At 41.8% G+C, this 17,758-nt stretch overlaps 1 long non-coding RNA gene across 1 annotated transcript in view; it reads right to left on the bottom strand.

Annotated features, from left to right (window-relative positions):
- The window catches only part of LOC122429867, a 60,237-nt gene that overhangs the window by 19,718 nt on the left and 22,761 nt on the right, over positions 1 to 17,758 (bottom strand). The window contains exon 2 of the long non-coding RNA XR_006266166.1: positions 4,828 to 4,888. This is a non-coding gene — a long non-coding RNA (uncharacterized LOC122429867). The remainder of the gene's footprint in view (positions 1 to 4,827; positions 4,889 to 17,758) is intronic.

The following is a 17,758-nucleotide window of genomic DNA, read 5'->3' as shown; positions in this document are numbered from 1 at the left end:
AACATTCAAACAGGATTCCTAGTTTATGTCCTCCCCTCTGTGTGAACTTGAGCTTCCTACTTGTTCTGACCTTGAGAACAGAGGCTGCCTGTTATTCCCCATGGAGACAGCACATAGGGTGGTGCCTTACACAAAGTAGGGGCTCATTAAATGCTCATTTTTGCATTCCGTTTAAATCCCAGCCCACCAATCATTCCTACTCTATTATCCTGATTGTGAGGGGTGGCCGTGGGCAACTTGTTCAACTTCTCTAACCCTCAGTTTCTTCATCTGTAAATGGCATTCATTATACTGCTTACATCATAGAGGGATGTGGCGAGAATAAAGTGAATACCAACCATAATAATACATTCTAGAATAATTTTACACTTACAGAGAAGTTACAAAAATAGTACAGAGAGTTACCATAAACCCCTCACCCAGTTTCTCCTAAAGTTATCTCACATTACAGTTGTCTCACAGTATATTCATCAGAACTAAGAAACCAACATTAGTTAGGTTAGTTCAGTTGCTCACTTGTGTCCGACTCTTTGCAGCCCCATGGACTGCAGCACGCCAGGCTTCCCTGTCCATCACCAACTCCCAGAGCTTGCTCAAACTCATGTCCATCGAGTCAGTGATGCCATCCAATTATCTCATAATCTGTCGTTCCCATCTCCTCCTGCCTTCAATCTTTCCCAGTATCAGGGTCTTTTCCAGTGAGTCAGTTCTTCACATCAAGTGGCCAATGTATTAGAGCTTCAGCTTCAGCATCAGTCCTTCCAATGAATATTCAGGACCGATTTCCTAAAGGACGGACTGGTTGGATCTCCCTGCAGTCCAAGGGACTCTCAAGAGTCTTCTCCAATGCAAAAGCATCAATTCTTTGGCATTCAGCTTTCTTTATAATCCAACTCTCACATCCATACATGACTACTGGAAAAACCATAGCTTTGACTAGATGGACCTTTGTTGGCAAAGTAGTGTCTCTGCTTTTTAATATGCTGTCTAGATTGGTCATAGCTTTTCTTCCAAGGAGCAAGTGTCTTTTAATTTCATGGCTGCAGTCACCATCTGCAGTGATTTTGGAGCCCAGGAAAATAAAGTCTCTTGCTGTTTCCATTGTTTTTCCACCTATTTGCCATGAAGTGATGGGACCAGATGCCACGATCTTAGTTTTCTGAATGTTGAGTTTTAAGCCAACTTTTTCATTCTCCTCTTCCAAGAAACCAACATTGGAATACTGCTATTAACTAAACTTCAGACCTTATTTGGATTCCCCAGAGTCCTTTTTCTGTTCCAGAATCCAATGAAGGACACCACATTTACATTTAGGATATTCTTTAAAACAACAATGTATCTAACATTTATTGGGCATTTCTATATGTCATGAATTGCTCTGCATGTTTCTAATTAAACACTAGATGTATCAACTCATTTAATTGTCAACATAACCATTGTGATGTGGATATTATTATTATTTATATCCTCATTAGATAGGGAAGTTGGGGCTTAACTAGCTCAAAATTATGAAGTAAGACCAGAAGTCAAACCAGCTCTGTGTGACTATAGATTGTTTTCCCCAAACCCCTGATCAATACTAGCTCTCAAGAATTTAAACTACCAGGAAAGCCTTGGCAAAAGAAATATGAATTGCAGATTTGCACAGTAGTTCTTCCCCTAAGAGACCCTGGATCTTTATACAGACACATACACATACACACAAATGGGCCCAGCATCTACTCTGACTGGCCCTGAGGATTCCACAGGGAACAGACAGAATCAAGACTCTCAGGGAGCTTATAGTCTAGTTTGGCAGAAACACAGGTAAGCAAGTGATTTCTAGCCAGAGTGGTAAGTGAAGTAAGCACGGGGTTCCAAGGGACCCAGGGGAAGGGCACCTCTCACAGTAAGTAGCAGGGAGTCTTGAAAGTCTTCCCCTAAGGACAAGACATCTAAGCTGAGACTTGGCTGAGTGCAAACTGGCAAAGAATATATGTGTGGGCAAGGGGGACATTCTAAGTAATAAGAACTGTGTGTGCAAACACCCAGAAGTGGGAAATGACCTGGCACGTCATTGTAGCTAGAATATAGAGTAGAAGAGGGGAGGAAGACAGGAGAGATCACATGAGAGGGAGATGCAAGGCCAGGCTCCAAAGTCTTTATGCCACCATTTGTTACCCAGGGTTATGGTAGGTTCTGCTGCGGTAGCAGATAAAACCCAGAGTTTGCTTAGCTTAGCACAACAAAGACCCTTCTCCTGTAAAGTCTGATAAGGGAAGGGCAGCCCTCCTCTACCCTTCAGCTCCAGCATCTAGAACACAGGCCTGGAGTCCACAGCACAGCATCTCTTCAGAGAAGAGATGTAACAGGCACGTAGCTCTTAACTGCCCAAGCCTGGAACGACTGATAATTTTCAACTCACATTTCTCATGGCCCAAACCTCATGACAAGCAAATACAGTCTGTGTGCCAGGAACACAAAATCCAGTGGTAGACAAAGTTTTGTGTCTAGCTCACCACAATAAGGAATTTGAATTGTCCCCTGGAGACCCCAAGGTCCACTCAAGAGTTTTTAGCGTGAGACTCACATAGTCTAATTTGTGTTTTAGAAAGCTCACTCTGGCTATAAGGTGAAAGAGCCCAGAGGGACATATAAGAACACACAGTCTAGCATACTGCAGAACTCCAGGTGAGACCCAAGGGTGATGAAGCAAGGGCTGTGACACTAGAAACAGAGAGAAGTAGATGAATCCCAGTTACATCAGAGACGGAGTTGACAGAGTTCTGTGAATGACAGGACAGGGAAGATAGGGAAAGAATGGATAGGCAGAGGATTCCAAGAGGGTGGGAGGAGTTAAGGAGGGTGCCCAAACTTCTGATCTAGACAGCCCGGGGGCTGGTAGCACAAGTCAGTGAGACAGAAAGAACCATGGTGGTGAGCTGGATGTAAAAACTGGCCAAGCAATAAGATATGGGGGTGGGACAGGGCACGTGTGAAGGCATGGTCGGGTGGAGGGAGGGAGATCAAAGGTGAAGTCCTTATGCTCTTCAGTGGAAAGTCAATAGTGCTTAAAACTGGAAAACAAAATAGAAGCCATCTAAGTGTAATCTTTAGAGATATCAAAAAAATCAGTCAAAAGAATTACAAGTGTCTGGGGAGGGGAGAGTATGGGAGAAAGCATGGAAGATGGCTGTTTTTCATAAATTTTGTAGAACTACAACTGTAAATAAACTATGTGCCTCTATATTTGATTAAAATGGTTGATTTTTTTTTTTACTACTAGCTCATCTAGAGTGTTGCTATCTCAAGAGGCTCTTTAGCCCCCTTTTCTATCCACGTGGGTATCCATGTGATTTAAAAGGGCAACGTGCCTGCAAAGGGGATGTCCCTACTCCATGCCAGATTTCTCCATTCACAATGTGCTCCTGAGACTGAGTCCCAGAAAAATCAGAGAGGGCTTTCTACAGGAGGCCATGGTTAGCCTAGATTCTTAAAAGTCATAGAATTTCATGGAGGAAGGGGCATTTCAGATGAATGGTAAGGGTGAAAGCATGGAGGTCTGACAAAGAGAGATGTGTTCAGGGAATGATTTTAGTTCTTTTTGGCAGGCTGGACGACACTGAAGTAACTCTAGGATGGGCTTCCCTGCTGGCTTAGATGGTAAAGAATCTGCCTGCAATGCAGGAGACCTGGGTTCAATCCTGGTTGGGAAGATCCCCTGGAGAAGGGAATGGCAACCCACTCCAGTATCCCTGCGTGGGAAATCCCATGGACAAAGGAGCCTGGCGGACTACAGTCCATGGGGTCACAAAGAGTTGGACGCGACTGAGTAACTAAGCATGCTAGTATGGAAACAGAAGATCAGGTAGCTAATGAAATTTGTGCACTGTTTCGCAAAATCAGGCCCACAGACCACCTGTAACAGGGACCTAAGGATCCTTCGGTGCTTCTAAACCCTCAGGAGGGGTGAGGCAGTAATCTATATTTTATAATTTTATATATATATATAATTTTATAATCTACACTATAATATGTTCTCTCGGTAAATCCTATGCATCCTAAAATTTGAGAAACATCCGTCAAGCACAAGGAAATAAAGTCCCGAACGGGAAGGAGAAAATGGTCACTAAACCCAGGACCTCATAGACTGCAAGGGCCTCTTGGATCTCAAACGGGTCTCAGTCATCATGTCAGGGTTAGTGGCACTATGGGCTACAAAGAAATGCAGATGCTGGGGGGGTGGGGTGGGGCAACACTCCACAGCTCCTGCCCACCACCTACTGCCATTCCTGCTTCACTAAAAGGGGTCCTTGTAGTGACACGTTGGGAGAAGTACTAACCCAGTCTCAGCTTTTCCGTTGCGTGTGTGATCTTAAGAAGTTACTTACCAAAAAAAAAAAGCTGCTTCTTTGCTTGGGTCTCAGTTCCCCCAAATGTAAAATGAGGTGATTAGACTAGATTACCTCAAAGACCATCTCAAATATAAATGTGAAAAAACTATAGGTAATATCCAGAATATTCAAGGATCTCCTGCAAATCAAAAAGAAAAATAGCAAGAACCCCAATAAAAATACTGGCTGAGAATATGAATGGGCAACTTATAAAAGGAGGGAAAGAAAGCTAACTAGCATACAAAGAAGTGCTCACATTCATTAGTATTCAAAGAAATGCAAAGTAAAACAATAGATGTTACTTTACACTTGTTAGATTGGTTAAAAAAAAAATTGAAAGCTGGATCTTGTCACATGTTGGCAGGGATGTGTACTGCTGAAGGAAGTAGAGATGGGTACAGTCAGCCAGGAGAGCAATCCGGCACCACTTAAGTCAAATTGAGTGTGTGCTTACCCTACCAGCCAACAGGTCCACTCAGTCCTGGGTAGATCTCCCGCAGAAATGATTATGCAGCCTATAATAGAACACACATGAAGACATCTGTTGCAGTGTTATGTGTAGCAGCACAGAGTTGGAAGAGTGACTGGGTAAAATGTATAGAGTGCTATAGAATGGTTATAGGCAACTAACTAGACGTACATATGGCAACATGAGTGGATCTCAAAAACACAATGCTGAGTGAACAAAGGGGGAAAGATGATGAGTATTTTTTATGATTCTCAAAAATCCTGAAATCCTCTAGTAAAATCTAAAGTCCTTACACCGTCCTACAAAGCCCCACATGATCTGCCACCCTGCCTCCATCTCTCTGTTTTTCTCACTGACATCATCTTCTACCACCGTCCCACTACTCACTCTGCCCCAGCCTCACTGAATGCCTGCTATAAATATACACCAGGCACGGAGGCTGCAACAGGGCCTTTGCACTGGTTGTTCTTCTGCCTGGAATTACAAGCCTTCAGAATCCCCCATAGACACACATACACACACACATACATACACACATACACACACACACACATACACACACACACACTTGTCCCCCTTGCCCAACTCTATTTTTACCTTAGATAATAATGAAATGTAATGAAAAGTAAATTTTATAGTCATCTTAAAGGTAGTAAATACTGTCACCCACTCCTATATTTACAACTAGAACGTGAGTTCTGTGAAGGCAGGATTGAGTTCTGTGAAGGCAGGAACTCTTGCCTGTGTTGTTTTTTTTTCCTGATGTTTCTTAAGACCTAGAACAAAGCCTATCATAAAAGAGGCACTTCTAAACTTTTCTTGAATAAGAAAATGAAAGGTGAGTGGGAATGAGGGTGTGTGCATGCTAAGTAACTTCATTCACGTCCAACTCTGCAACTGTAGCCTGTCAGGCTCCTCTGTCCATGGGATTTTCAGGTAAGAATACTGGAGTGGGTTGCCATGCTATCCTCCAAGGAATCTTCCCAACCCAGGGATTGAACCTGAGTCTCTTATGTCTTCTGCATTGGCAGGAAGGTTCTTTACCACTAGCACCACTGGGAAGCCTGAGACTGAGGGTAAAAAGTATATTTAATTTAAAAAAACAAAAAGGAGAAGGGCCGAGAACAGGCAAATGATGACGAGGTTCAATTTATTGAGAGATATAATTTAACCTGTGTGCCTGAGATTTACAAAGGGGGATAACTGTGGATCAGTGTCTCATCACCCTCCCAGTGCCCACCCACTCCACCCCAGACCATCTGTTGGAGTTCCTCTTCCTGCCAGGTCTTTGCAGAATGAACAGACCAAAGCCAGGCTGTGGGAAGAACCCTCGGCTTCATCTACAAGAGCTGCTGTCTCTGAGATTTCAAGACCACAACCGGGCTGAGGGCATGTTCTGGCAACAGTGTTCATGACTCCACCCAGCACCTTACACTTCCTCAAACTCAGACCCCACCTGAGCAGGGGAGGTCTGGACACAGAGCAGCATCTAATAACCAACTCACAAAGCCTTTCCACAACCTTGAAAGAAATTACTGTCCCATTGGATGAATAAGAAAACTAACATTGAAAAAGGTTAGCACTTGGTCCAAAAGGCCAACAAAAAGTCTACAAATAATAAATGCTGAAGAGGGTGTGGAGAAAAAGGAACCCTCTTACACTGTTGGTGGGAATGTCAATTGATGCAGTCACTGTGGAGAACAGTGTGGAGGCTCCTTAAAAATTAAAAATAGAGCTGCCGTGTGATCCAGCAATGCCACTCCTGGGCATGTTCCCGGAGGAAACTATAATTCGAAAAGATGCACGCACCACGGTGTTCACAGCCATGTTTTACAACAGCCAAAACATGGAAGCAACCCAAATGTCCATTGAAAGAAATGGATAAAGAAGATGTAGTACATATAGACAATGGAATACTTGATATTGTTGTTCAGTCACTCAGTTGTCTCCAACTCTTTGCAACCCATGGACGGTAGGTAACCAGGACCCAGCTCTCTCCTCTGACCTCCACTGCCGCCCGGAGTTTGCTCAGACTCATGTCCATTGAGTCGGTGATGCTATCTAACCTCCTTATCATCTGTCGCCCCCTTGTCCTTCTGCCTCAGTCTTTCCCAGCATCAGTGTCTTTTCCAGTGAGTCAGCTCTTCGCCGCAGGTGGCCAAAGTATTGGAGCTTCAGTTTCAGCATCAGTCCTTCCAATGAATATTCAGGGTTGATTTCCTTAAGATTGACTGGTTTGATTTCCTTACAGTCCAAGGGACTCTCAAGAGTCTTCTCCCAGGACCACAATTTGAAAACATCAATTCTTTGGTGCTCAGCCTTCTTTATGGTCCGACTCTCACATCCCTGCATGACTGCTGGAAAAAACTCTCACATCCATGCATGACTACTGTATAGCTTTGACTACACAGATCTTTGTCAGCAAAGTGATGTCTTTGCTTTTTAATATGCTGTCTCAGTAAAAGAAAAAAAAAAAGAATGAAATAATGCCATTTGTATCAACATGGATATACCTAGAGGTTATCATACTAAGTGAAGTAAGCCAGATAAAGACATATGATGTGATATCACTTATATGAAGAATCTGAAAAAAAAAAAAAAAGATACAAATGAACTTTTATACAAAATAGAAATATGCTCACAGACTTAGAAAATAAACTGGTGGTTACCAAAGGGGAAAGGTGAGGGGGCCAGGGATAAATTAGGAGTCTGGGATTAACACATATCTACCACTCTATATGGGGCTTCCCCGGTGGCTCAGTGGTAAAGAATTTGCCTGTAGTGCAGGAGACACAGGTTTGATCCCTGAGTTGAGAAGATCCCCTGGAGGAGGGCACAGCAATTCTCTCCTGCATATTTGCCTAGAGAACCCCATGGACAGAGGAGCCTGGTGGGCTACAGTCCATAAGGGTGCAAAGAGTTGGACATCACCAAAGCGACTGAGCATGCATGCATATAAAACAGAGGTCCAACAAAGACCTACTGTATAGCACAAGGAACTATACTCAGTATTTTGTAATAACCTATAAGGGAAAAGAATCTGAAAAAGCATACATATACATATACATGTTATATATACATACACACATAACTAAATCACTGTGCTATATACCCGAAACTACACGACACTGTAAATCAACTATACTGCAATTTAAAAAAAAGAGTTAATGGCAAAAATTTAATTAAGTAAACCAAATTTAAAATGCTAGCATGGTCCTGTGGTCCTATTTCACTGGCTAACCCTGACAGCACTGGGGTCTCAGCCGGCCTGTCTTCTTGATGCCAAGCTTTGTGTTTTATCTACCAACTTAGCGTCCTCCTCTGTGCAAAGAAGACTCCTATGTTAGGGAAATTAACAAAATTCATTTTTCCAGTTTGATTTTTCATGATTTTTCATGTCAACTCCTCCCTGTTGCTAACCACTCTTCATCTCTAGGATTCAAATTCAAAACCTGTTGATTGGATACAAGCCCAAAGCTAATGTTAGAAAATAGGGCCAAATGGATCATCTATTACTACTAAGACTTTAAAAGGATTATCCATTCCTTACAAGCAGCCAGATGGTAGATATGGTATACAGGCGATCAGCTCTGGCAATAATACTTCTGATACTTCTGAGGGGTAAGGAAGGAACCACCGAGAATATGGGACAATCTGAAAACAATGCTAAGTGCAGTTAGATTAAGAAAGGGTGCAGGCTGATTGGTTTCTTAACCAGGCCAATTATTCAGGACAAGAGATCAATGTCTAAGAACAATACAGTCTGATACATGACTTGGGGTCTTTTTGGTCTCCATGGACTCATTTAAGTGACACTGAGCTCATTCCCAAAGAGAAGAGTGGATAAAAACGGGTTTAATCCTTTGATCTGGTCTCCCTCAGAAGTCGTCCACAGCTTACAATTCTTTATCTCCAGTGAACTTAGCACCATACAATGCACGCAGCATGCCTGTGTGCATCCTCAGTCCCTTCCGTCGTGTCTGACTCTGCAACCCTATGGACTGTAGCCCACCAGGCTCCTCCGTCCCGGGGTTCCCCAGGCGAGAACACTGGAGTGGGTTGCCGTCTCCTCCTCCAGGGGATCTCCCTGACCAGGGCCCAGGCACACGGCAGGAGCTCCGTAAAGCCCTGAGAAGTGGGCTCACTGAAGCTCACACTGCAGCGACTTTACACTGAAGCACTGAAATGCTGCAAGTCTCCCACCAAGAAGCCCCTTGGGATTACCAGTTTCCAGGAAAAATCTATGTAGGCAGATCTTGCCAGTCCCTCAACCTCACCCAGCAAACAAGTAAAAAGAAATTCACCATAATGATCCCTACATAGAGGGATATTTCTTCATGAGCTACATGAACCTTGAACCCATTATAATCCCTGTCACTCTCATTTTCCCTCAAGTTAAAATGGGCATAAAGTTCCATTTGTGGCTCTAAAACTTAGAGATTGATTACATAAAGGACCTAAAATCCCAAATCACAAACACAGAAACAGCAGTAGAAGAGATATCAGAGCTCTTGTCCACATCCTTTATTTTTATTAATGAAGAAATTGAAGCCTAAAGAGATGAAAGGACTAATTTAAGGTCATATTCCTGGTGGTTCCTCCTTTACCTTTCAGAAGTACTATTGGCATCAAGTAACATTAGTCCCATTTGATGGTGTCAAGTCCCATCTGAAAGTTCCCATACATGGGTGCTAAGGTGGTTCATTCTGTCCCTGACATTCCCATTTTTCTAAGGCCTCCACTGTGCCAGGGAAAAAAATGAATGGGTTGTCCAAAAGAATTCCAGAAGCAGAGAATTTTGGTTTCTCTTTGGAACAGTTTTATTTAAGCTCAGAAGAACTTTTTAAACCATTGTTTGGAGAATAAAATAAAACTATGCCTCAGACCTTGAATCCCAGACAGAGAGTCACATTAGCAAACAATAACATAAGATGCCTCCTACACGCATTAAAATATGAGTAAATGTTTTTATATCATAAAAGAGAAAACAACTCTCAGCCTGGAGAGGCTGGGGAGTGCTTCAGCAACGACAGGCCATCTCAGCTGGGATTTCAAGGACAGGGGTCAGGGCCAGAACATTGCATACAGAGAGAAGCATGTACAAAGTCCTCAAGGAAGGTGACGGCATGACACGTTCAAGGTTGTGGAAGTGGAGAGCGCTGTAGTGTTCAGTACAGACAGAGGAGAGTGATGCTGAATGAAACGGGAGAGACAGGAAAAGCCAGATCACACAGGCCCCCGAGGGCCATGGACGGGACTGGGGGCTTTATCCTTAAAGACATAGCAAGTCCTTTAAGAGTTTTAAGTGAAAGAGAGAAACGGTCAAGTTCAAGTTTTTTTAAATGACTCTGGCTGTAGTTGTAGTGCTAAAAACAAATTATTAATAGAAGGGGAAGGAAACAATACAGGAAGACAGTTGGGTCTATTGCCAGAGTCCAGGTGACAGAAGATCGTGGTTTGGTGGGGACAGGGATGGGGTAAGGGGGAGATGTGGGGCAAGGGAGGAAAGTGGCTAATCAGAGAGGCCCTTAAGAGGTGAAGGCTAGGGAACTTGCAAATGGATTGGATAAGCAAGGGAGGGAAAAGACAGTAGCAAGGACGCATTCTAGGGTTCCATGTATACAAATGGCTAGATGGTCTGCTCCTAGAGGGTAAGATAGACTCACAAGGGTTGGGCTCTGTTACATTGAGATTTATATGTCATTATAATAGGGATGTCATGTGGGCAGCAGGCGATATGGGTCTGAGGCCCCAAGGCATCTGAGCTGGAAATGTTGAAAAAAGATTACTCAGAGAATAATCAACTAAAGCCTTGGTTCTGTATAAGATCACCCAGAGAAAAGAGCATAGAAGGAGAAGAGAATGGAGTCTAAGAAAGGCAACATTTGAACAAGTAAAGAAGGGTGGATCTGCAAGTGGCTGAAAAGAATGAGGTAAGAAGAAAATTTGGAAAATATTTTCTGACAAATTATCTTTTATCAGCTCTGCTCTTAAAAAGAAAAACTGTAAAAGCAGGCAAACTGCCACAGCCAAAAGGAAAGATAAAAACAAAGAAGCTCCAAGATTCCATTTATATAGTTATTATTCCTTGGATTACCAAGAATTGCTTCCATCAAAATTCTTACTTGCTAAGGTAGCTTTTTATTCTTTTACAAAGCCCATACCATGCTTCCTTTTAGGTAAAGTATACTTCCTCATCAGTTGATTTGGGGTTTGGCCATATGACAATGGATGTGAGCAGATGTGATATAAATGTCTAAGCAGAAACTTTAAATACACTTGTATCACTTGGCTCCAGCTTTTTAAAATTCCTTCCCCCTGCCATGAGAAGAGCATGCTTCCTCAACAGGATCCTGAAATGAAAAGATACAATGAGCAGAACCTCCAATGTAAACCAGTGCAGCCCAGCAAAGCAACAGTTAATTCAGCCCTCAGGGGACATGAGCAAGAAATAATGTGTGTGATTTTTAACCACAGAGATTTGCATGCTATTTGTTACTGCAGCAAAATCTGACTAATATACTTGCTCACAGTGAGATTTCTTCAAAACTAAATCTGGTTATTTCCTACCATAGAAGGAAGCAAACGTACTCTGTCTAAAACATACACCTGGCACTAATAAGCTATTTAGAGACATTCTCTCATTTTACTCCTTGAGACGATTATTTGCATCATTTTCTACGAACAAACCGAGACTCAGATAAGTCGATTACATTTCTCAGGACCACAAAACCAGCAGATAGTATAAATGCAACAAAATTCATTTAACTGATTCCAAAACCTATGCACTTTCCTATTAAAGGCTTTGCTAGAAATCAAATGTAGATCTCCTACTTGGGAAACAAGAAAAAAACTGGTGAACCATCAGCTCAGAGTCAACTTTAGACTGCATTCATATACACGGGTAGTTGTGGTGCTGTTGAATGAGTCCAGAGTAAGCAGCAGGGGGACATTTGCCACTCTGGATCTGAAATAAAACATTGCCACAGCGTCCACCTTTCTCTCACCAGATCTGAAATAAAACATTGCCACTGCCTCCACCTTTCTCTCACCAGATCTGAGATATCACTTGGCCACAGCCTCCACCTTTCTCTCACCAGATCTGAAATAAAATATTGCCACAGCCTCCACCTTTCTCTCACCAGCTCTCATCTTTCTCAATCACAGTTGAGAAAATCAAAGCTGTAAGGTGGAATTTAGCACTCGTCAGGTTGCACTGAAAATTGGAAATAAAAGTTGCCTTTTATCTCCATCTCTACAGCCATGTAAAACAGGTGACTTTTGTAATATCTCCCTGTCATCAACCCTTATGAATTCATCTTGGTTTTCTCATCTAATCCTTGCTGAATCTCAAGGCAGAATTAAATCTTTAACATGTTAAGTAAGATAAGCAAGATATAGTAATCACTTATCAGTATCCATTTTTCCATTGAAGAGTTACGTGCCTCACCCAGGATTTATCGTTGCCTTGTAGATCCCCTGATGAGACTTGGTGGGGGCAGACGGGGTGGTACATGTAGAGGGAAGGCAGAGGGTTTGAAGTCAGGCAAGCCTGGGTTTAAGTTTCAGGGTTTACATCCTGCTCTACCTCTTCCTAACTTGTAACCTTGGGAACTTGACTTTATGGCCCTGAACATCAGTCTCCTAGGTGCAAGGTGTGGATGAAAATACTAATTCAGTAAGTTGTCTGAACAGAGAAAGACAAATGCCAATTGATATCACTTAAATGTGGAATCTAAAAAAGAATACCCGAAACTAGTGAGTATAACAAAGAAGCAGCAGACTCACAGACACAGAGGACAGAGCCGTGCTTAGCAGTGGGGGGGCCAGGATAGGGACGGGAGGATGCGAGGCACAGGCTACTGGGTGTCAGGCAGGCTCGAGGATCTGTTGTGCAAAATGGGGGAAACAGCCAGTTTAAAAAAAAAAAAAAAAAAACTTTAAATGGAAAATAACCTTTTAAATTGTATAAAAACTTATAGTTTTTTAAATAAAGTTTTTAAGTTGTTTGAGGGTCAAATGAGGTGGAATGTTCCCTTCTTCCCTGTGGTTCGCTGGCCTCTGCCTTGAACTGCAAACAGACTCAGTGGCCGGGATGGGAACCCTTTAAAAGCACACACACAGGGCTGAATAACCATCATCATCATCACAGGCACCAACGAGGTCAAGCACCAAATAGTGAACACCCACTAACTCCAACATCTTTCCAAGTCCTTTCCACACATTGTCTCTAATCCTCACAACCTTGAAGCAAAATAAATTATATTATACTCATTTTAGAGAGCAATAAACCAAGAGGTTAAAATTAGGGTTGGTCCTCCTGATCTCCAGGCTGGTTTCTTTCCCACTTATCACCCTCCTGCTCTTGGCTGCTAAGCTATGCATCTCTCTCCACTGTTTTCCATGAGACCTTTGGGGAGAAAAAAATACGAACAAATTTCCCTAGCAGGAACGCTGTCAAAAAGTATTGATTGTAAGACTTGCACACTAAAAGCTGTAAATTATTACTGAGAGAAATTAAAGATCTAAATAAGTGAGACATTCTGTATTCATGGATTAGAAAACTTAATATTGTTCAATTGGCAGTTGTCTTCCAAATTGATCAATAAGTTCCACAACACACACACACACAGAAATCCCAACAGGCTTTTTGCAGAAATTGACCAGCTAATATTTACACAGAAATACAAAGAGCCCAGCATAGCCAAAACAACTTGGAAAAAAGAAGAACACAGTTGGAAGGCTTACACTTTCTAATCGCAAATTTTATCATTAAGCTACTATAATCAAGGCAGTGTGGTACTGACCATAAAGATAAACATAAACAGATGGAATGAAACTGAAACTCCAGAAATAACCCCTTATATTTATGGTCAATTGATTTTCAACAGACGCACCAAGGCAATTCAAAGGGGAAAAAGTAACTTCTTTAAAATGGTAATGGAATAATTGGACACTTTCATACTAAAAGATTAGCTTAGAATCCTACTCACACCATACCTAAAAATTAACTCAAAATTAATCAAATGACAAATGATTTAACTCAAATCAAAATTAATCAAACAAGAGCTAAAACTATAAAAGTTTTAGAAGAAAATCTAAAATCTCCTAAAATCTAGGAGAAACACTTCATGATTTTGAGTATGCAAAAATTTCTTAGATAAGACACCAAAAGCACAATACAAAAAAAATGATAAAGTGAATTTTAGCAAAATTAAACACCTTTGAGCTTCACACCATCAAGAAAGTAAGAAGACAAGCTACAGAATCAGAGAAAATGTTTATAAATCATATTTCCAATCAGGAACTTATATCTAGAATATATAAAGAACTCTTACAACTAAATAATAAGTGAAATAAACCAACTTAAAAATGGGCAAAATATTTGAAGAGACATGTAGCCAAAGAAGATATATGAATGACAAATAAGTACTTGAAAAGATGCTCAACGTCTTTAATCATTCAGTTCAATTCAGTGGCTCAGTCATGTCCCGACTCTTTGCGACCCCATGAATTGCAGCACGCCAGGCCTCCCTGTCCATCACAAACTCCCGGAGTTTACTCAAACTCATGTCCATCGAGTCGGTGATGCCATCCAGCCATCTCATCCTCTGTCGTCCCCTTCTTCTCCTGCCCCCAATCCCTCCCAGCATCAGGGTCTTTTCCAATGAGTCAGCTCTTCTCATCAGGTGGCCAAAGTATTGGAGTTTCAGCTTCAGCATCAGTCCTTCCAATGAACACCAGGACCGATCTCCTTTAGGATGGACTGATTGGATCTCCTTGCAGTCCAAGGGACTCTCAAGAGTCTTCTCCAACACCACAGTTCAAAAGCATCAATTTTTCGGCACTCAGCTTTCCTCACAGTCCAACTCTCACATCCATACATGACCACTGGAAAAACCATAGCCTTGACTAGATGGACCTTTGTTGGCAAAGTAATGTCTCTGCTTTTTAATATGTTGTCTAGGTTGGTCATAACTTTCCTTCTGAGGAGTAAGTGTCTTTTAATTTCATGGCTGAAATCACCATCTGCAGTGATTTTGGAGCCCCCAAAAATAAAGTCTGACACTGTTTCCACTGTTTCCCCATCTATTTCCCATGAAGTGATGGGACCAGATGCCATGATCTTAGTTTTGTGAATGTTGAGCTTTAAGCCAACTTTTTTGCTCTCCTCTTTCACTTTCATCAAGAGGCTTTTTTAGCTCCTCTTCACTTTCTGCCATAAGGGTGGTGTCATCTGCATATCTGAGGTTATTGATATTTCTCCCAGCAATCTCAATTCCAACTTGTGCTTCTTCCAGCCCAGTGTTTCTCATGATGTACTCTGCATATAAGTTAAATAAACAAGGTGACAATATACAGCCTTGACGTACTCTTTTTCCTATTTGGAACCAGTCTGTTGTTTCATGTCCAGTTCTAACTGTAGCTTCCTGACCTGCATACAGGTTTCTCAAGAGGCAGGTCAAGTGGTCTGGTATTCCCATCTCTTTCAGAATTTTCCACATTAGGTAAATGCAAACTAAACCATAACGAGATACCACAGCACACTAAAATCAAAAACACTGATAACAACAAGCAGTAGTAAAGATGAGGAGAAACTGTAACCTTCATGAATTTTGGGTGGAAATAGAAAATGGCACAGCCACTTTGGAACACAGTTTGCAGTTTCTTAAAGAGCTAAATGTAAATTTGCCATGTAATCTCTGAAGTCCACTCCAAGCTGTTTACCCAAGAGCAATGACAACATGTCCACACAAAATGGACTAATGATCATAGTAGCATTAGTTATAATAGAAAGCGGAAACAATCCAAATGGCCATCAGTAGATGAATGGATAAATAAAATGTGGCACATCCATACAATGTAATACTATTTAGCAATAAAAAAGGAACAAATGATACATGCTACAACATGGATGAAGCTCAGAAATATTTGCTAAGTGAAAAAAGAAAGACACAAAAGAACTACACATTGGAGACTCCGTTTACATGAAATGTCCAGAAAAGGCAAAACTACAGAGATGGATGCAGATTTGTGGTTCCCTGCTTCTGAAATAGGTGTAGAAGCTGACTGTAAACAGGCACAAAAGATCTTTTAGGGGTAATAAAAATACTCTAAAGCTGAATTGTGGGAATGTTGCATAGCCCTGTAAATTTACTAAAACTCATTGAACAGATGAACTTTATGTTATGTAAATTATACTTCAAGAAATCTGGGGTTTTTTAAGTCTTAATTGCTTCCTCTGCAAAATACCTCAGACAAGATGAAGGAGGAAGCCTGGGGGAGTCTGCTCCCTGGCCTTGCTCCTTTCTGTTCTCTGGGAAAGACACCTGAGCCCCTCTGCCTCAGGGCTAAGAATTGCTTCCCCAGAAGCTCAGAGCAGCTGTGCCCAGCTCCTCTACCTCAGTAACTGCCCCAATTCAGGCCTCTGGCAGCAAAGCTCACCTTGCAGCAATACTGTAAGAGTTATAAATACTTTAGGTCCTCAGGGAGCCCTGTCAGTTCTCTACTATGGCATCAGTGACCTAGGGCAAGGAAAATTCTATTTCTAGGCATACTGTCTGGGAGCAGCCTCAAGATAATAAACTGTCTCTTTCAGGGCCTGGTTTGGACCCTTAAGACACGTGTTCTCTTAAAAGCTAATTCCTACAAGCCAATTGCAGCCCACTCCAGAAAAACAGGATGAATGCATGAAATTTAAATTAATGCCCATTTACCAAATGAGGGGCTGTGGAGGGCTCCCAGGCGGGGCTAGTGGTAAAATATCTGCCTGCCAGTGCAGGAGACTTCAGAGAGCTGGGTTCGATCCCTGGATCCAGAAGATCCCTGGAGGACAGCATGGCAACCCAAGCCAGAATTCCTGCCTGGAGAATCCCGTGGACAGAGGAGTTTGGCAGGCTCCGGTCCATAGGGTTGCAGAGTCGAACACGACTAAAGCAAGTTAGCACACACACACGGGGTTGTGGCCCTGGTTTTAGAGCCATGTAACCTTCTCAACCTGGGCTGCATAATAAAACCATAAAGTACCTGGTAAGCTTTTCAAATGTATTAGTGGAGAAGAAAGTTCTTAAATGTATTATAACTTCCAATTAAAATGTATTTTGTTTTATCAAAGTAATATGAATTGGTAACAGAATAAACTCATAAAATCTCAAAAGAAAGAACCCCACCTGGTAAGCTTTTTAAAAATACTATACCTAAAAAAAAAAAAAATACTATACCTGTGTGTCCCTCAAAGAGATTTGTACTTAACTGGCCAAGAATATGACCTGAACATCAGTATTTTTAAAGCTCTCCACTGATTCTGCTGTGCATCCAGGGCTGAGAGTCACCAGCTTCAGAAGGAGATGGGTGGCAAAACAAGGTCTTCCAGTGGTTACTCATTCAAACCTTAAAATGCATTTCTCTCTGAATAAGCACCTCTTCACATGTACTAAGAGCAGCAACTGGACGGAGCCAGCTGAGTAATGGACCCCAGGATGCTGTCACTTGGGGTATAGACGCTGCCACTTCATCTCTGTTTATCCCAAATGAGTTCATGTTGAGTGTATTGATCTATACATCCTTAACCATGACACTTGAAAAAAGGGTAATGCTACTAATGTAACTGGTGGAGAGAGGCTAAAAGAAAAAGACAGTCTTTATTATCAGTATTCAAGGACTTTTCTTGACACCAGGGACCAAGAATAAAGCCAATTAGGACCTAGTGCAATACTAACAGAACATTAAATATTAAAGGCAATCAAGCATTCACCTCAGACATGAGTGATCATGAGAATTTAGGACAGAGTTCCCTGCTGGTTTGAGTAGATGAAAAAAAAAAGCTTTGTGGATGAAGAAGAGCTCCAGCTGGTCTTGGGAGATGGACAGAATTTGAATTGGGGAAGTGAAAAAAAAGTAAAAATAATTACCAATA

The sequence above is a fragment of the Cervus canadensis genome, chromosome 2 (genome assembly GCF_019320065.1).
Source record: "Cervus canadensis isolate Bull #8, Minnesota chromosome 2, ASM1932006v1, whole genome shotgun sequence".
NCBI classification, from domain to species: Eukaryota; Metazoa; Chordata; class Mammalia; order Artiodactyla; family Cervidae; genus Cervus; species Cervus canadensis.
The sequence above is the reverse complement of the archived record's forward strand: the minus strand, read 5'-3'. Positions and strand labels throughout refer to the sequence as shown.